Source organism: Ascaphus truei, chromosome 11, assembly GCF_040206685.1.
Source record: "Ascaphus truei isolate aAscTru1 chromosome 11, aAscTru1.hap1, whole genome shotgun sequence".
In the NCBI taxonomy this organism is placed as follows: domain Eukaryota; kingdom Metazoa; phylum Chordata; class Amphibia; order Anura; family Ascaphidae; genus Ascaphus; species Ascaphus truei.
Genome location: NC_134493.1, coordinates 50,880,043 through 50,900,856, shown reverse-complemented (window position 1 = coordinate 50,900,856; position 20,814 = coordinate 50,880,043). Strand labels below are relative to the sequence as shown.

Genomic DNA, 20,814 nt, shown 5'->3' with positions numbered 1-20,814 from the left:
TTTTATGGAGAAGAGAAGAAAAAAAACTTGCAATGCAAATAACAAAAAGAATTAAAAAAAAAAAAGATGAATCTGAATGTAAAACGTCTCAGTCTGATTTCTGAACTTGCATTTCCGAGTCAGTTTCTCAATATCCGGATTGATTTTCGAGGTTGATAATAGAAGCAGACTGGCGCCCGCACGAGCGTCTGTCCCTACGGACCTGTACGTATTTTGAATAAAGTGTATCGCCGAAAAAAGTCTGCTCACAAAACAAATACCGGGAATAACTTCATTGTAATTGAATTATTTCCATTGATTTACATAGTTACATAGAAGATGATGTTGAAAAAGGACGTACGTCCATCAAGTTCAACCTCTGCTATATTTAGACCACACACACTTATCCTATATTTCTATTTACAGTATTAGATTTTTTTTTTATATATTTATTTTGTTTCAACAGTTAAAGAAGTTATTAAAATTGTTTTCATTTTCAACATGTATGTTCATATTCATACGTTTCCCGTTGTGTCTTTTCATTTTAAGGATTTAGGATTGTTCCTGCATCGATTTTTTTTCTTTTTTTGCTCCTTCGTTACGTGGACCATTACAAAAGCCGTGGTGGCCCATGTGACACAGGTGGCCCATCCCTGCTTTAGTGTCTCACTTGAAAAATAAAAATTAAAAATCAATACTTTTCCATTAAAACCCTACTTTTCAGGCCCAGATTCCCCATATTGTACTGGTTTTGGCTCGTGAGGTTGACAGCTCTACGGACACATTATAAGTTTTAATGGTGCAGTGCCACTACCCGCCCACTTTTTGTAGCCTGTTTACACGGTTTATATCCACAAGGTCCGCTAAGTCATAACAGGCATTATGTTCCCCCTGAGGTTAACACCTATCCACAAGGCTAATTATATGCAAAAACAACAGCCGTTGTATATCTCATTAGCATAAGCTTGACGCCATGTTAAGTCATTTATAAGGCGTACAGTATGTAGCCTTATGAAGGAGAAGAGGGTGATCAAAGCAAAAGGCAGAAGGGACACATGGCGGTTGTTGGTAAGGCACATAGGGTCTACAGTGTTTTTGAGAATAGGTGTGACCTAAAGGAAGAGGGTAAAATGCCAGAGGACAGGGAGGAATTGAAGTTATGGATGAGAGTGGGGACTAAGACAGGAGCAAGAGTTCTGATAAGGTGTGAGGGGATAGGTTCGAGGGCATGTGGGAGAAGAGAAAATCAGCTTAGAAACGTCCATCTCTGTAGCAGGAGAAAAGGAGTCAAAAGTGGAGGAAGGAGGTTTAGGTAGAAGCAGAGAGGAGGGGGTGGGGAGACAGCAAGAATCTTCATGTGGAGAGCATCAACCTTGCCTTTAAAGTGGTTGGCAAAGGCTTGAGGGGAAGTGAAGGAAGGATGGGAAGTGGGAGGAGGTAGGAGGAGGGAGTCAAATACAGAGAAAAGACGGTATGGATTGAATTCGTGAGTGTTGAATAGTGAGGAAAAGTAGTGTTGTTTGGCCGTTGAGAACAGAGGGGATACATTTATAGCGCCAAAAGTCAGCCAGAGTGTGAGATTTCCTCCAAAGGCGTTCAGAGAAGCGAGTGGAAGAGCGATGGAAGCGTGCCTGTGAATTTAGCAGAGGCTGTGGGTTAGAGGGACGGGTGTGCCAGAGCCGAGAAGAGGCATATAGATCAAGAGAGGCTAGAGTTGGCAAGATTGTCAGGTTCAGAGAAAGGAGAATGAGCAGATGAGAGGTTAGCATTCAGGGTACATGCCAGAGCAGATAAGTCAATGAGCGGTGGTCTCTAGAGTAGAGAGTAGAACAGGTAGGAGGGGGTGGGGGTGATGGGAATGAGTGGTGGTGAATGATAGGAGATGATGGTGAGAAAGTAAAAAGGGCGAAATTGAGAAATCAGAAAGGGAACAGTTTTTAGTAAAGACCAGGTCGAAATAGTGACCATCCTTGTGGGTGCTGAAAGTGGTCCATTGGTGGAGGCAAAAGGAGGAGGTAAATAGAGAAGGCGAGATGCCCAGGAGACTGAGGGATCATCAGTATGACAGTTGAAGTCCCCCAGTAAAAGAATAGAAGAGTGTAAGCCTATTGCTGGCCAGCTAATAGGATGTGTACGGCTTTCATTAGCGAGGTATACCTAACGAAGGGAAGGGTACACCAGCTATTACAAAGATGCAGAGATCGGGACTAAAGTAGCGCAGTATTTTTTTAGGAAACCCTGGTGACTGCCATGTTAAACTCCCTGCCCCCAAATAAATACACACAATAGTTTTCTGTTTGAGCCTAGGACTGGGGGAGGTGACCGCGCCTTTATGTTTAAGAGACTTTTCAGTCTCTGTTCCCACAGGCTTGAGCAAACACAGCCTCATTTTTAACGAAAGCGGGGTCCTGTCTGAGGCTGCACTAATATTTATTCTATCTAGATTTATCAAAGAAAAAAAACCGTTGCTTTCTATGGGATTCCTTGTTTATGATAAATCTGGTGACATTTTTTAACGCTAGTTTTGCACCCAAGAGACATTAGTCAAGTTAAAATGATGGGGGCTATGTATGAATTTAACACACAACCACTTCACTGGGAAATTGCCACTTAAGTCCTTTTTCCTTATAGTGAGAAGTTGGAATAACACCGTGTATGCAGAAATGTCCATTTACAAGAACTGAAATCTCAGAGATTGTTTTATTTATTTTTTTGTAAGCAAATGATGGTACTTGTTGATTTTTGTCAATTTGCCTTCATTAAAGTGACGCTAAAAATCAGTGGTACTGACTCCCAACTCGCAAAGAACCCGCTGTCTGGTTCATGATGCAACAACTCGTATTCAATGGTAACGCATATTCTCACTATAATGAATAGCATCAACATCCATATTCAGTCTGCTATGAGGCAGCTTTCCTGCGCTGGAGAAAATTTTAGTCCCACCCATTTGAATGGAGTTGATATTTTCTCCTGCACTGTAGTAGCTACAGCCCAAGGGCACTAAGGGTTAAATAAGGGTTAATATGTCAGGGACGTTTTCACCTCTTTGATTCTGGGGGGTTATCCTGTACAGTAGGTGTAGTTTTATGCACTTGATATTAATCTGACACGGGTCACTATAAAGAGGAAGGTAGATTTTAATAATGACCGGTGTCAGATGTTCTGTATTTAACACGTTTCGTGCATCTCACACGTGCAAATATAAATAACCCCACATGGCCTCTATGGTGAGAAGCTGCAGTAACTCCTACAGGGAGTCCATGCTTCCAGTGGGCAGGAAAACGGACAAAGTATTCTGACTTGCATGTCATTACCCAGAATCCTTGTGTGTGGCGAATGAAGCAGGTTCGGGGGACATGTGAAAGACATCCAGACTAATGGGATTATTGTCTTTGCCGGGGTAACCCTCCCTCCAGCAGACAATAGAAAGTCATGAAGGTGACGTGACCGTTTATTATTTGGTCACCCAGGCGGCCATACTTGTAGTTTTTTTTTTTTTTAAACTGAAACTGCTATGCTGGCATCTACCATATGAAACTTTCCCTTGGAGTAAATTACCTTGTTGGTGACGGAAGTGCGCTCCCGGAAGTGATGTCACTGCTGGCAGAAGAGGCCGGCAGTGACGTTAGTGCTGGCAGCTTGGCACGCATGCGCAGAGGACTACTGCGCTCGGCGCACAAGCGCAGAGTACTCCACAGCAGCAGCATAGGGTGACACACACACACACACAGAGAGACAGACACACATACACAGACACACAGACACATAGAGACACGCACACAGAGACATTCTCATAGACACACACACACACAAGGAATTCACAGTTAATATAAATATAAAAGTGCAAATAGCTAAAACAGGGGTGTGTGCCGAGCACGCGCTGTCCTGGAACAGGATTGTGTTATTTCTCTGGCTTCAGGCTGCCAGCACACCTCAGTCTAGCTGTTGTAACAATGTTGCGATCCCTTGTGGGTCTCTTAGCTTCAGGCAGTTGCCTTGGTAACCCCCCTGCTTTTTACCAGGATGGACTGCTCCCCCTCCCCTTGCCAGGTGGTACTGTCCCAGTACATTTCCCAGCAGCCCAGACCAGCATGCTCTCTTAGTACCAGCAGCCATCTTGAGCAGACATCTCTCCTATCCTGGTAAAGTTACTGATTTTTACCTATCCCTATATCTTGCATTTATCCCACTTCCCCCATAGCTCCCCCTTCCCCTCCCATTGCTCTCATGTCCCAGTGTTCCCTCAGTACTCCCCCCCCCTTTTTTTATTTGTATATTGGCAATTTAGAAGGTTCCCTTGCTTGATATACATGGGATTGAGTTAACCTGCCTGTCCCTACGCATCTATCAGGGTGTGCTTGGGCCAGAACACGCGTGTTCTTAGGCCTCGACCAAACAGCGCGCCTCTGTCTGCTGGGCGATGTGTGAACATCCCCAGCAGACAGAATGACGCGATTGGGGACGTAACTTTAAAAAAAAAAAGTGTGTATTTGTGATTGGCTGGTGAAGTACACGTGACACGGCTGGTGAAGTACACGTGACACGGCTGGTGAAGTACACGTGACACAGCTGGAGAAGTACACGTGACACAGCTGGAGAAGTACACGTGACACAGCTGGAGAAGTACACGTGACACGGCTGGAAAAGTACACGTGACACAGCTGGAGAAGTACACGTGACACGGCTGGAGAAGTACACGTGACACAGCTGGAGAAGTACACGTGACACGGCTGGAGAAGTACACGTGACACGGCTGGAGAAGTACACGTGACGCGGCTGGAGAAGTACACGTGACGCGGCTGGAGAAGTACACGTGACACAGCTGGAGAAGTACACGTGATGCGGCTGGAGAAGTACACGTGACGCGGCTGGAGAAGTACACGTGACACGGCTGGTGAAGTACACGTGACACGGCTGGTGAAGTACACGTGACACGGCTGGTGAAGTGCACGTGACACAGCTGGAGAAGTACACGTGACACAGCTGGAGAAGTACACGTGACACGGCTGGAGAAGTACACGTGACACAGCTGGAGAAGTACACGTGACGCGGCTGGAGAAGTACACGTGACGCGGCTGGAGAAGTGCACGTGACGCGGCTGGAGAAGTGCACGTGACGCGGCTGGAGAAGTACACGTGACGCGGCTGGAGAAGTACACGTGACGCGGCTGGAGAAGTACACGTGACGCGGCTGGAGAAGTACACGTGACGCGGCTGGAGAAGTACACGTGACGCGGCTGGAGAAGTACACGTGATCCGGCTGGAGAAGTACACGTGACACGGCTGGTGAAGTACACGTGACACGGCTGGTGAAGTACACGTGACACGGCTGGTGAAGTACACGTGACACGGCTGGAGAAGTACACGTGACACAGCTGGAGAAGTACACGTGACACAGCTGGAGAAGTACACGTGACACGGCTGGAGAAGTACACGTGACACGGCTGGAGAAGTACACGTGACACAGCTGGAGAAGTACACGTGACACGGCTGGAGAAGTACACGTGACACAGCTGGAGAAGTACACGTGACACGGCTGGAGAAGTACACGTGACGCGGCTGGAGAAGTACACGTGACGCGGCTGGAGAAGTACACGTGACACGGCTGGAGAAGTACACGTGACACGGCTGGTGAAGTACACGTGACACGGCTGGTGAAGTACACGTGACACGGCTGGAGAAGTACACGTGACACAGCTGGAGAAGTACACGTGACACAGCTGGAGAAGTACACGTGACACGGCTGGAGAAGTACACGTGACACAGCTGGAGAAGTACACGTGACACGGCTGGAGAAGTACACGTGACACAGCTGGAGAAGTACACGTGACACGGCTGGAGAAGTACACGTGACGCGGCTGGAGAAGTACACGTGACGCGGCTGGAGAAGTACACGTGACGCGGCTGGAGAAGTACACGTGACGCGGCTGGAGAAGTACACGTGACACGGCTGGAGAAGTACACGTGACACGGCTGGAGAAGTACACGTGACACGGCTGGTGAAGTACACGTGACACGGCTGGTGAAGTACACGTGACACGGCTGGTGAAGTACACGTGACACGGCTGGTGAAGTACACGTGACACGGCTGGTGAAGTACACGTGACACAGCTGGAGAAGTACACGTGACACAGCTGGAGAAGTACACGTGACACAGCTGGAGAAGTACACGTGACACGGCTGGAAAAGTACACGTGACACAGCTGGAGAAGTACACGTGACACGGCTGGAGAAGTACACGTGACACAGCTGGAGAAGTACACGTGACACGGCTGGAGAAGTACACGTGACACGGCTGGAGAAGTACACGTGACGCGGCTGGAGAAGTACACGTGACGCGGCTGGAGAAGTACACGTGACACAGCTGGAGAAGTACACGTGATGCGGCTGGAGAAGTACACGTGACACGGCTGGTGAAGTACACGTGACACGGCTGGTGAAGTACACGTGACACGGCTGGTGAAGTGCACGTGACACAGCTGGAGAAGTACACGTGACACAGCTGGAGAAGTACACGTGACACGGCTGGAGAAGTACACGTGACACAGCTGGAGAAGTACACGTGACGCGGCTGGAGAAGTACACGTGACGCGGCTGGAGAAGTGCACGTGACGCGGCTGGAGAAGTACACGTGATCCGGCTGGAGAAGTACACGTGACACGGCTGGTGAAGTACACGTGACACGGCTGGTGAAGTACACGTGACACGGCTGGAGAAGTACACGTGACACAGCTGGAGAAGTACACGTGACACAGCTGGAGAAGTACACGTGACACGGCTGGAGAAGTACACGTGACACAGCTGGAGAAGTACACGTGACACGGCTGGAGAAGTACACGTGACACAGCTGGAGAAGTACACGTGACACGGCTGGAGAAGTACACGTGACACGGCTGGAGAAGTACACGTGACACGGCTGGAGAAGTACACGTGACACGGCTGGAGAAGTACACGTGACACGGCTGGAGAAGTACACGTGACACGGCTGGAGAAGTACACGTGACACGGCTGGAGAAGTACACGTGACACGGCTGGAGAAGTACACGTGACGCGGCTGGAGAAGTACACGTGACGCGGCTGGAGAAGTACACGTGACGCGGCTGGAGAAGTACACATGATCCGGCTGGAGAAGTACACGTGACACGGCTGGTGAAGTACACGTGACACGGCTGGTGAAGTACACGTGACACGGCTGGTGAAGTACACGTGACACGGCTGGAGAAGTACACGTGACACGGCTGGAGAAGTACACGTGACACAGCTGGAGAAGTACACGTGACACGGCTGGAGAAGTACACGTGACACAGCTGGAGAAGTACACGTGACACGGCTGGAGAAGTACACGTGACACAGCTGGAGAAGTACACGTGACACGGCTGGAGAAGTACACGTGACGCGGCTGGAGAAGTACACGTGACGCGGCTGGAGAAGTACACGTGACACGGCTGGAGAAGTACACGTGACACGGCTGGTGAAGTACACGTGACACGGCTGGTGAAGTACACGTGACACGGCTGGAGAAGTACACGTGACACAGCTGGAGAAGTACACGTGACACAGCTGGAGAAGTACACGTGACACGGCTGGAGAAGTACACGTGACACAGCTGGAGAAGTACACGTGACACGGCTGGAGAAGTACACGTGACACAGCTGGAGAAGTACACGTGACACGGCTGGAGAAGTACACGTGACGCGGCTGGAGAAGTACACGTGACGCGGCTGGAGAAGTACACGTGACGCGGCTGGAGAAGTACACGTGACGCGGCTGGAGAAGTACACGTGACACGGCTGGAGAAGTACACGTGACACGGCTGGAGAAGTACACGTGACACGGCTGGTGAAGTACACGTGACACGGCTGGTGAAGTACACGTGACACGGCTGGTGAAGTACACGTGACACGGCTGGTGAAGTACACGTGACACGGCTGGTGAAGTACACGTGACACAGCTGGAGAAGTACACGTGACACAGCTGGAGAAGTACACGTGACACAGCTGGAGAAGTACACGTGACACGGCTGGAAAAGTACACGTGACACAGCTGGAGAAGTACACGTGACACGGCTGGAGAAGTACACGTGACACAGCTGGAGAAGTACACGTGACACGGCTGGAGAAGTACACGTGACACGGCTGGAGAAGTACACGTGACGCGGCTGGAGAAGTACACGTGACGCGGCTGGAGAAGTACACGTGACACAGCTGGAGAAGTACACGTGATGCGGCTGGAGAAGTACACGTGACACGGCTGGTGAAGTACACGTGACACGGCTGGTGAAGTACACGTGACACGGCTGGTGAAGTGCACGTGACACAGCTGGAGAAGTACACGTGACACAGCTGGAGAAGTACACGTGACACGGCTGGAGAAGTACACGTGACACAGCTGGAGAAGTACACGTGACGCGGCTGGAGAAGTACACGTGACGCGGCTGGAGAAGTGCACGTGACGCGGCTGGAGAAGTACACGTGATCCGGCTGGAGAAGTACACGTGACACGGCTGGTGAAGTACACGTGACACGGCTGGTGAAGTACACGTGACACGGCTGGAGAAGTACACGTGACACAGCTGGAGAAGTACACGTGACACAGCTGGAGAAGTACACGTGACACGGCTGGAGAAGTACACGTGACACAGCTGGAGAAGTACACGTGACACGGCTGGAGAAGTACACGTGACACAGCTGGAGAAGTACACGTGACACGGCTGGAGAAGTACACGTGACACGGCTGGAGAAGTACACGTGACACGGCTGGAGAAGTACACGTGACACGGCTGGAGAAGTACACGTGACACGGCTGGAGAAGTACACGTGACACGGCTGGAGAAGTACACGTGACACGGCTGGAGAAGTACACGTGACACGGCTGGAGAAGTACACGTGACGCGGCTGGAGAAGTACACGTGACGCGGCTGGAGAAGTACACGTGACACGGCTGGAGAAGTACACGTGACACGGCTGGAGAAGTACACGTGACACGGCTGGAGAAGTACACGTGACACGGCTGGAGAAGTACACGTGATGCGGCTGCCGCTTGAAATTTCAACTTCAGTTGAAAGCCTGAGTTGCAGCCGCGACAACGCTGCACTTCGCCGCGGGGGGGGGGGCGTTTTCTGTTTGAACACTCCCACAGAACACAGTGAAAGAGTGGCGAGCGTGGGCGCGCACGTCGCATCGCGTTCTGTTTGAGCGAGGCCTACGTCACACAACTTTGCGTTTTGTCACCGAAATTGTGTTTTGATTTTTAATTGAAAACGTCACCATCACAAATAACAATTTCTGTGACAAAACGCAAAGAGGTTTCACTTGAAATGCGCCTGCTCAATACACACATACCCTTTTTTTTCCCTACCAGCAATGTGACCCTTATGAGCCCAGGGAACAACGATTTTGGGGGCACCGCCATTGTGCACACCCTTCTGCTTTAAAACCTTTTGCTGCCAGAGATACCTGGAACTAATGGGTTAAACCCTGCTGCCAAGCTCTCCTGCCAAATAATGGATACCCCTGAAGCTATTACGTAGCCCCACAGTATGTCAGGGAGACCGGGAACGGAAAGGGCTAAATACTGTAGCAAGAAGGTTAAATCTTCACTGCCAGAAGGACACGCGACAGATTGTGGAGACCTACGGCTCATCAGTTAACCCCTGCCAATAACAGGTCAACTGCTGCGGCAAATGATGGGTTAACCGTAGCAGTGGTTAAGGGGATAACCTGTTTGCTACAGAAGTTAACCATTTCATGGCATAGAAGGGGTCACAAAACGGCTCTCCAAGTATTTTACACCCTCCCTTCCCCCAGACCTCGCCCTCTCTCTGTTTACCTCCCCACAATTCTCACTCATTATCCCCCTCACACCCATTCGGTTGTTCCAGGCAGCGCTGTTCCTCACACCCTCCTTGACCTACAACCTATTCCCTCCATTCACAAAAACACTGCACCCTTTGCAGAGCCTGCTCACTGCCTCCTTCCTCTCCTACGTCTGGAAGGAGCGTCTCCGCCCTCCCAAATGTACAAGCGAACTTTAAAAGAGAAGTCCCTCCTAGGACTAAAGTGTATTAATGGCAGTGACGTGTTTAAGGAGTAACATCTGTGCGATTTGACGCCTTTTTTCCCCAAAATCGGAGACCCATAAATCTTTTTAGAAGTTACTTTGTAAACCCATTGAGGGGATTTCCTCTGGTTGCTCCCTTTTGTCTGATGCCCCTGTGTGTTCAACAAGAGATTGCTCAGGCAAAGCCCCCTCCCGCTCTGCTTACTGGTTCTTGATAATGACAGGGAGGGGGTAAGGGTAGAGAAAACACATGATTGGCAGACACTTCGCCATTCAGAGGTCACAAAGAAATGGCAATATTTGCTATTACCCTGGTTAGATTTGGCCAGGGAAGCAACTTAGACGAGTGGCGCTCAAGTTAATTCATCGAGGGCTTCTATCAGCCCAGGTTTTCTCTTATTAACACATACTGTGCGTCCTCTCCAAGTTCCTACACAGCCTCCAGTACGGAGTTTCCCTGGTGAGTAGCGCGTTAGAAAAAGTTCAAAATAAATACTCAACCTATGAGCCCAGCCTTAATTATAACAACAAGCAACTTGCTTAATTATGTATTGCTGTGAAAATCTGCCCTTTTTCTGGTAGCCCTTGAAGACTGAACTTAAACTCTTAAATTCTGTACAAATTATTGATTTTGGCCGGCTACATGGAGTTGGACCCTAACTTGACTAGGATGTCCAGCAATTCATCGTCTAAGGGGATTGCCCGAACTTTTTAGTGGATGGAACTATGAAAGTTTATGGGGGTAATTCTATATAATCTGAAGTGGCCGTTCAAAGTCGATTGAAGTCAATGGGCATATATGGCCAAATATGTTCCGAACATCCGCTTCGGACGATATAGAATGGGGCCATATGATCTTGGTTAAAGACTGACCCCAATTCTTATGAGTCTCATCCCAAAGAAGTCACAAAGTATCACTGTTGACATTTATAGGGGCAAAACAGGAGGGTGATCTTGATTGCTAAAATAATGATCCCATTGAAATCTATGGAGGCTGCATATTTATTTACGTGGGAGATTGCACTAATTCATATGGGGTTAAGTGACGTGTTTAAGAAGTTCAGCTATATAGGGGTAACAATTGCATGGAAGAAGGGGATCCCATTCTAGTTTATGGGGTTGACTGATAATTGCAAGAGGGGGAATACTCTGAACTCTCTGGGAACAGCAGAATTGTGTGGAAAAGTGATCCTATTCAAGACTGGGTTTAAATGAGGCCTTTAAAAAGGTGATTCTACTGAAGTCTATGGGGTTAAATGATGTGTGCATAAGGAAGATCCCACTGAAGTTTATGTGTGCCAGAGAGGGGGGTCCCATTATAGGCTTAGTTTATGCGTATAAAAGGGGTAATCCCGTTAGATGACAGTCCATGCAATGTCTCTCTCTGATCTTTCTAAACTCCAGATGTTCCTCTAACAGCTGCATCTCTCCTTTCTGGCCTCATTCCCAAAAGTGTTTAAACATGTTTCTCTGTGTTACCTCAACCGAGTTGGCAGTTCTGCACTAATCTCCATGGAGGTCCATATATGTTATAACAGCTATAGTATGCAGATGCAGATGTGAGCCATTGTCCAAGACTGTCTCTCTAGAGCATTTGTGAGCAACAGGCAGGCTTCCTCTGTGGACTCCAACCGCTGGCCACCCTAGCAGCCTGCTTTCCTCTCTCCCCCGTGCAGAGGGAGTGGAGATGTTGCTGGTGTGGATAGGAGCTCCACTCCGCTCCTCTTCTGCGCTAATCACCAATTTCCAGTGCAATGCAAGGAGTATGACACTATTCATTAGTGTGCCGGCATTAAGCAGCTGACTGGAGGGCAAGGGGTGAGGCTCCTACCCATGGCTACATCACCCCTTGAGTCTGTGCTTTATATATATATATATATATATATATATATATATATATATATAAATATATATATATTTATAATTTTAAATATATATATTTATAATTTTAAATATATATATTTATAATTTTAAATATATATATATATTTATAATTTTAAGTATATATATATATATATATACTTAAAATTATATATATAAAATCACTTGTGAGCACATTTACAGGTCTTCAACCCTGCCTTTCACCATTATCACCTAGCATACAGTGCTTCCACTGCAGCAATGGATTCTGGGAAATGACATGCCAATGAGCACACCGTGTCACTTTTGCCTGGAATCCATTTTTACATGGAACCCTTATAAGCTAATGCTCGCTGTTCACACAGCTTTTAAGCACAGCATGGAATTAGATGCCAAGCCAGTGAAACCGCTCATAGACAGCTGTTTAGAGTGGTTAGACTGGCTTAGCTTTTAAGCACAGCATGGGAATAGATGCAGTGTGAACAGCGAGCATATACACATATATGTGTATATTAGTGTATATATATATATATGTATGCACGTGTGTGTGTGTGTGTAAACTTTTTTTTCTTTCTAGCTACTACTGAAATGAGTAGGTCGCCTTATATTCAGGGTCGCCCTATAATCGGGCGCACACACACACACACACACACACACACCTCAAGATAAGGATCAGCCCAAGACATCAGCGAGGGAGTGTGACAGGGAGACACCGTGTCACCAAAGCTTTTCACAGCAACACTTGAAGAATTGTTCAAGAAATTGAAATGGGAGAAAAAATTAATCAAAATCAACGGTGAATACTTGAGTCACCTACGATTTGTAATAATAATAATAATAATCACTGTATTTCATATAGCACTTTTCTCCCAATGGGAATCAAAGCGCTTCACAATTACAATATAGTGCGCTGTAAGCATCATTGTACATAGGATTTTTGCAGGCACAGTCCCTGCTCAGATGAGTTTACAATCTGTGTTTCCCTTAAAACTCTGTCATTGTTTTCAGTACTGTACTCACGGAGTCACTACTCAATGCACATGGCATTGTTATTTTCGCCATACTGTAAAGTTCAGAGCTCCAGCACCAAATCGGATTACTCACGGAAGCAAGTGAGAAAGTGGCCTCCGTATGAATCTCAGCAAGTGAGAAAGTGGCCTCCGTATGAATCTCAGCAAGTGAGAAAGTGGCCTCCGTATGAATCTCAGCAAGGCCAAAGTGATGTGTCACAAACGTGTCAACTCTACAAAGATTGAAATAAATGGAATAGAACTACAAGACGTTGAAGACCAAGTCTACCCTGGCCGATAAGTAACAATGGATGGGAAACGTTTCAATGAAATTAACGAGAGAATGAAGATGGGTTGGAAGAAACAAGACAACCATTCAAGGGAACTTTTCCACTGTGCCTCTGGAGCAGGGGAGCGCAATATTTTGCAGCTGTTCCCCACTGCCATTCCTCCTCTGCTGCTCGCGCCTCCCCCTTACCGTGATGCGGCATCAAATGACCCCGCGGCGTCATTTGATGCCGCGTTGCCATGGACACGAGTGATGCCGGCAGAGTCAAGGTAAGTTGATAGTTGCAGAGGCCTCACACGATCCCCCCGGCATTTAATTTAAATGCCGTGGGGAAGAGCGCGGGCCATCTGCAACCGCCCTCGCCCCCCCCCCAGACAAATCCAGTGACCCCCTTGGGGGGGCGCGCCCCCCCTTTGGGCACCGCTGCTCTAGAGGAAAGCATTTGACCAGTGTATTCTGCCTGAGCGCACGTATGCACGTGAAACTTGAACACTAAATACGAAAGATAACTCTGAATCTTCAGACAACTCAAAGAAGCATGGAGAGATATATGCTGGGTATTACCCAAAGAGAAAAGAAGAAGAAGAAATGGTTTAGAAACCAAGAAAGTCTGTGACATCATCACACGGGTGAAAAAATTTAAATGGCAGTGGGATGGACCTATCGCAAGAAGAAATGACCATCGTTCAAAAAGATGGTACTCGACTGAATTCTAAAGGAGATGACAAATGTGTTGGAGCAATGTGGAGAAGAGAGGCAAGCAAATGCAATACCTGGATGATTAATCAGGAGGTCATCCAGCAGCGGATCGACAAGAGCTGAAGATGGTAAATACTGTACATTGGTAATGTGTAGCCCTTTGGAGGGCTCTGCGGCCCTTGGGGTATATCATGTTGCCTATTGCACCACTGGTCTGCAAATAGAAGGGGGGCGCTTTACCGTCCCCTCCCAGGGTTCTAGGTATAGAAGTGACTCTTCTCTCCCACCACAAGGTGGCAGTGTAACATCAAGACCAAAGTGTACTATTCTCCCATAACTCTAGAAGACTAAACACAATTTACAAATGACTCAGTACTGACACCCTTACTCCACGTCATCTTGAGGGTCCAGTCCTGCTTTTCCAGGTATCCATTGTCCATGGATATGCAGAGAATTACAAGTACTGGATCAATATCTAATGATGACACGGACTGCATTGGGAAATGCTAGATTCCGCACTACTGCTGTCACTTGTGGTCCAGTCCTGGTTTTGTTTTCCCATCTTGTAATCTCTTGGTATATTAGAAAGATAAGAAGAAAATCTGGCCAGGATTTGTATTAGATAGGTGACCTGCGGGTATGATCTACCACTGTGCTAATGGTGCTCTAACTTCTTACTATATCCTCCCATTTGTCTATTTATCAGCCCGAGTATCGCAAATTGACAATAGTAAGTCAAAATAGGAGCACCATCGCTTGATAACTTGACACTAATGTGAGGTAGCCATGGGAATTGTTAAGGGCCAATTATGTGAAAGGCTGTTAATCACTAACAGACCTGTCAACTCTCAGTCCTTTTCTGTGAGTGTAAATGGAGAGAAACACTTTTGTGCACTCCGGACTGCACTAGGTCCAACGGAAGATCAATGTGCCTGGATCGGGGGGAGGTTAAGCCAGAGGTCAATCAGAAAACGTCAATGTCCTGGAGATATTAGCGGTACTGCGACCATACACCCAATAGGACCATAACTATTACCAGACATATAAAGACAAACTCAGAATTGCTTCTGGGGACCGAGTACGGTTTGGTGGAGTTAAGGAAAAGCCATCTTACCTCCTAGTAGAGTCTGCTTGTACTCAGAGTTTTTAAGGAGTATAATACTTCTTGAGAAAGCGCAACACATACGTGAAACGCGTGGGAGAACTGTCATGTTAACCACTGACCCATGTTCTAAATAAAGCCTTTTCTATCTTTGCAATACCTGGGTACCCTATTTTTCTATTTGTCCCTATTTGTGGACTGCATGGATATTGTTTGAGTTCCCTGAATTTCTACAAACATCGCTTTTCTGTGAGTCTATATAAAATCAAAAATAGGAGCGCATGGAAAAGAGAACCAGAAAACCGGAATTAGTGCACAATTCTTTATATTAAAAAACACAAACACATCAACAAACTATTACAAATATAATGTGGTGAAAAATGAAGAACACCACATACAAAACGATCAAAAAATGGATCAAATAAACGAAATCCTAAACATCCACAGAGAACAGGGTATAAATACCCAACCAACCATAAGAGGGCACCCCAGTTGTTATAAGGTAAGGATCACTCGGCAAGCAAGATGGTAATAAATCAGACCTTGTGTCTCTATAAGTCTCCTAGGAGCGTTCTCGTGGTGTCCTGGAGCAGCAACCCGGAAGTCCGTCGTCACTGACGTGCGTCACTGCGTATGACATCACCACCCATACGCATAGGTCATACGCGTATTTTTTTTGGGGGGGGCGGCACATACAGAAGACCCGCGCTCTTCCGTATATCATTTAAACTAAATGCTGGGGGAGCGCACCAGACCTCTGTAAGGCCACGCGTATAGTGCCCGCAACGGCACCCGTCGCCGCAAGCGAAAGTTGTATTTCGCGGGCGACCAGGCCATTGATTGGTTCAGGGGCTGTCACATGAGGCGAGAGCACCTGAAAAACCAAATATTCCCGGCTGCAAAAAATCGCGTCGCTTTGTCGCCGTTGCGCTTACTATAAGTGCACGCAGCGGCGACGATGCATTTGTTTTTGGGCGACGTCGCCGGCACTATAAGCGCGGCCTAACTCTCTCTTACCTGCTCTCAGCCAACTTCTGGTGACGCGTCGCCATGACAACGTGGCGTCAAATGGCAACACGCTATGACAAGGCGATGTCACATGACGTCAAATGACGCCGCCGATGCCGGAGAGAAGGTAAGAATGGGGGGCGCGTGCAGGGGAGGAGAGCAGACAGGGGCCGCAAAGAAAAACGTATGCGCACCCTAGCTCTAGGGCATATGTATATAACACAATTCAATAACACAATAATGCATAGAAATGGCTAGCAATGACTCAAATGTTAAAGAAGTCTGTAAAAAGTATAAAACACCAACAAATGTGATAGATATAGTCACCATCCAATGAATGGATGAAATCCAGCCCAGATATATTTCACAAGTGGAGAATGAGATGTATTAGCGATCTTCCACTTGCTGAAGGCAAGAGATGCAGACTTGTGCAGTCCCATACGTGCGACTCCCAGTGTGCAGCACTGAGACGTCTCTCTCCATCAGAACACAGGCATTTCTTCAGCAGTGATGTCAGAAAGGAAAACCAGAGAGCGAAAAGTGGGTGGCAGATATATACAGTAAGCCTCGCTTCAACGTGGTCTATTAGTTACCCTTTCTGTGCGTCTTCCAATTCCGCTGGTATGATGTACCAGTCTGATATAGTAACAAACAGCTACAGGAGTTCCAGGCTGCTACACAATTGCATTTGGCAGAACTCCCATCCGAATAAGACTGAGAGTGAGACAAACCACAGTCTAATACACTCAGTATTGCAACGTCAGTGCCTCAATTCCAACGCGTTTCGTCACACTGTCGGGTGACTTCATCAGGGATGGTTGGGTAATGAGGTTAGTCCGTTTAAATAAAGGTCCAGAAAGTGTCTACACCTGTATAGTGTGGGTGGAGTAAATTAATTGATTAGATCATTATTTAACTCTTTCCTGCATAAAGGAACATAAACTGGGACATCAAGAGTTAAATTACATATAATTGGCTAAATCCTGTTTTTTACTATATCAGACTGCAGTGCTTCGTTCTTTCTGTTATTTTCTAGCACTCGGATGCACACATAAGAGACGGTCTTGAATCCACTGGGCTCCAGCTGCATTTATCCGACTCTGCTTACAGCCGCGAGCAGCAATTTAGGAGGTCACCGGCCCCAGAGACTCACAAGCAGGTAAGCAGATTATAATTGCCCTCCATACTACCTATATCCTGGCTAGGTGCCTCTCTGGAGGATGACTTTATAACTTGATGTCTCGACTTATGATATTTACATCGCTATATACTGTACTCCGTTCTATGGAGCACAGCTTCATTCCTTTGAGCGCAGGACAGTGTTCTTTTGTTTCTGTGCATCATAGAGACTCACTGGATATAGAAATTAGGTATACTTTCCCCTAGGGGTCTCAACGAATGTCTGGACACGGGCACTCTGGTGTAACTAAACATGAATTACTTCCAATCTATTTTATATCTGTTTCCACCCTTGTTGTTTCTTGTTGTTTTGTTTCTGCCAGGTGATTTGTATAGTCACACATTATTAAATGCTATATATAGTATTTTGACATTAGTAAGATGTCTATCTTGTTAGCTGACTAATAAACTGCATATAGGTTTAGTGTGTGACATCATTAGGTTTCTCCAGCTTCGCTATTGTATTGTATGTCTTTATTTATATAGCGCCATTAATGTACATAGCGCTTCACAGTAGTAATACACATGGTAATCAAATAAATAACAGATAATATAAATAACAGATCATGGGAATAAGTGCTTTAGACATAAACGTAACATTAAGGAAGAGGAGTCCCTGCCTCGAGGAGCTTACAGTCTAATTGGTAGGTAGGGAGAACGTACAGAGACAGTAGGAGGGAGTTCTGGTAAGTGCGTCTGCAGGGGGCCAAGCTTTATATCATGTGTTCAGAATATTCACAGTGCTATTCATATGCTTCTTTAAGCAAGTGTGTCTTAAGGTGGGTCTTAAAGGTGGATAGAGAGGGTGCTAGTCAGGTACTGAGGGGAAGGGCATTCCAGAGGTGTGGGGCAGTCAGTGAAAAAGGTTTAAGGCGGGAGAGGGCTTTAGATACAAAGGGGGTAGAAAGAAGACATCCTTGAGCAGAACGCAAGAGTCGGGATGGTGCATAGCGAGAAATTAGGGCTGAGATGTAAGGAGGGGCAGAGGAGTGTAAAGCTTTAAAAGTGAGCAGAAGAATGGAGTGTGAGATGCGGGATTTGATCGGATATTTATTACTTATTCATGTATGCATTGCATTTTTATACACTAGTGTGTCATTTGCATGGTGTGTGTGTGTGTGTGTGTGTGTGTGTGTGTGTATATATATGCAGTGTTCGACCATCCTATACATTTACACGCCCGGGGCGAGTGGATTTAACCTCCGGGCGAGTAAATATTGGCTCAAGCAGCACACGTGTTTGTTTTTTTAAATTTCCCTGCTCGCACTGAAAAAAAATCTCCCCATACCCGACTGCTGATTGGCGCGTGCTCCCAGGCTTTGTGGGCGCGCGGCCAGGCTCTACTGTATATGAGCCCGCCCCCAACGAGCGGCCATTCTTTTTTTTTTTTTTCCATGGAGTGAGTACACAGTAAGTATAATCTGTGCCTTACCCCCTGTCCCCGGCGCTCCCGCTGCCCGCAGTTATGGAGGTGGTAGCGGGGGTGTTCTCCTGTCCCCGGCGCTCCCCCCGTCACAGTCCCTCCGGTCCCCGCTTCCCCCTGTCACCGCGTGTCAGCCCGCGGGGCAGGAGATGGGAGCGGGGATGTCCCTCCGGTCCCCGCTTCCCCCTGTCACCGCGTGTCAGCCCGCGGGGCAGGAGATGGGAGCGGGGATGTCCCTCCGGTTCCCGCTTCCCCCTGTCACCGCGTGTCAGCCCGCGGGGCAGGAGATGGGAGCGGGGATGTCCCTCCAGTCCCCGCTTCCCCCTGTCACCGCGTGTCAGCCCGCGGGGCAGGAGATGGGAGCGGGGATGTCCCTCCAGTCCCCGCTTCCCCCTGTCACCGCGTGTCAGCCCGCGGGGCAGGAGATGGGAGCGGGGATGTCCCTCCGGTTCCCGCTTCCCCCTGTCACCGCGTGACAGCCCGCAGGGCAGGAGATGGGAGCGGGGATGTCCCTCCGGTCCCCGCTTCCCTCTGATCCCCCCCACGTGCCCGGTGCTCCCGCTGCCTGCATGGAGGTGGTAGCGGGGGGTTTCTTCCCCCCACCGCTGTCCCCGGCGCTCCCGCTGTCTGCGCAGGAGGAGGGGGGGAGCGGGTGGTGGTGCTGGTCGCGGCCTTTCCTCTGTTCCGACCCCCCCCCCCCGTCTGTGTAGAGTGAGAGAGTGTGTGTGTGTGTGTGTGTGTGTGTATGGGGGAGTGTGTGTGTATATGGGAGTGTATGTGTATGTGTATATGGGTGTGTGTGTGTGTGTGTGTGTGTGTATATGGGTGTGTGTATATGGGTGTGTGTATATGGGTGTGTGTGTGTATATGGTTGTATGGGTGTGTGTGTGTGTGTGTGTGTGTGTGTGTGTGTGTGTGTGTGTGTGTGTGTGTGTGTGTGTGTGTGTGTGTGTGTGTGTGTGTGTGTGTGTGTGTGTGTGTGTGTGTGTGTGTGTATATGGGTGTGTGTGTATGGGTGTGTGTGTGTGTGTATGGGTGTGTGTGTGTATATGGGTGTGTGTGTATGGGTGTGTGTGTCTATATGGGAGTGTGTGTGTGTGTGTGTGTGTGTGTGTGTGTGTGTGTGTGTGTGTGTGTGTGTGTGTGTGTGTGTGTGACACCAGAGGTACCCCCCAATCAGTCACCCCCCCACCTAGTCAGTCAAAGTCACCCAGTCAGTCACCATCTCCTCACCCAGTTCCCCCCCATCAGTCAGTCCCCCCCTATCTCCTCTCTCTCCTCTCTCTGTCTGTCCCCTCCCTATCTCTCTCCCCTCCCTGTCTCTCTACACTCTCCCTGTCTCTCTCCTCTACACTCTCCCTGTCTCTCTCCTCTACACTCTCCCTGTCTCTCTCCTCTACACTCTCTCTGTCTCTCTCCTCTACACTCTCTCTGTCTCTCCCCTACACTCTGTCTCACTCCCCCACACTCTCTCTGTCTCACTCCCCCACACACTCTCTGTCTCACTCCCCCACACTCTCTCTGTCTCCCTCCCCCACACTCTCTCTGTCTCTCTCCCCCACACTCTCTCTGTCTTTCTCCCCCACACTCTGTCTGTCTCTCACTGTGGATCTGGATATCTTATTTACCCTGTATATCTTAACTGTCCTATACTACACCGAAATAACCTATACTGCTTTCTTCCAGATCTGACTGAAGCTTCACACGGAAGACATCGGAATCCCTCCTAACCCAGAAGACAGGTAGGGAACACATCCCCTCCAATGTATAACATTGCGGGAATGAGGGTACCTGGACATTGAGGGACTGCGGATCAGGTAAGATCCCAGGCGGGATTGCTGCTTTAGATATTGTGAAGCGGGGACGTCCAGACACTGGTTAAGGGGTTCAGGAAACTAGTCATTCACACCTGGCTTTTATTTCTAGATCACACACACACACTAATTGTAGTATAATGTAATACAATAAATACATTTATGTCAAAAACGAATGTTGTTCTGACTAGGAATTTATTAAATGTATTTTATTTATATGAAATACAAACTAACTAAAAAACTCTCTATCAGCGCTTGATCCAAGTGAATAAAGTGAATACGAGTGATTACACCAAACCTGTGACTTTGAGTGTAAATACAAATACAAATGCAGCCTAGGGGGCAAAAAACAATAGATCGTTCAAATCCAAATAGAGCCGGGAACAGATTCTC

The 20,814-nt window shown here is 47.9% G+C and overlaps 1 protein-coding gene and 1 long non-coding RNA gene across 4 annotated transcripts in view; one reads left to right on the top strand and one right to left on the bottom strand.

Moving 5' to 3' along the window:
* SEPTIN12 (septin 12) overlaps nucleotides 1-20,814 on the bottom strand; it is a 103,831-nt gene that overhangs the window by 32,380 nt on the left and 50,637 nt on the right. The window contains exon 1 of one of the 3 annotated variants that reach the window (XM_075566186.1): nucleotides 3,538-3,912. The exons of the other annotated variants lie outside the window; for them this stretch is intronic. The gene's annotated coding sequence lies outside the window, so the exon portion shown is untranslated. Of the gene's footprint in view, nucleotides 1-3,537; nucleotides 3,913-20,814 lie in introns of those variants that run through there. 3 annotated transcript variants of the gene reach the window in all.
* LOC142463435 (uncharacterized) overlaps nucleotides 4,047-20,814 on the top strand; it is a 25,037-nt gene continuing 8,269 nt past the window's right edge. Inside the window, exons 1-2 of the long non-coding RNA XR_012787436.1 lie at nucleotides 4,047-4,121; nucleotides 17,042-17,164. This is a non-coding gene — a long non-coding RNA (uncharacterized LOC142463435). The remainder of the gene's footprint in view (nucleotides 4,122-17,041; nucleotides 17,165-20,814) is intronic.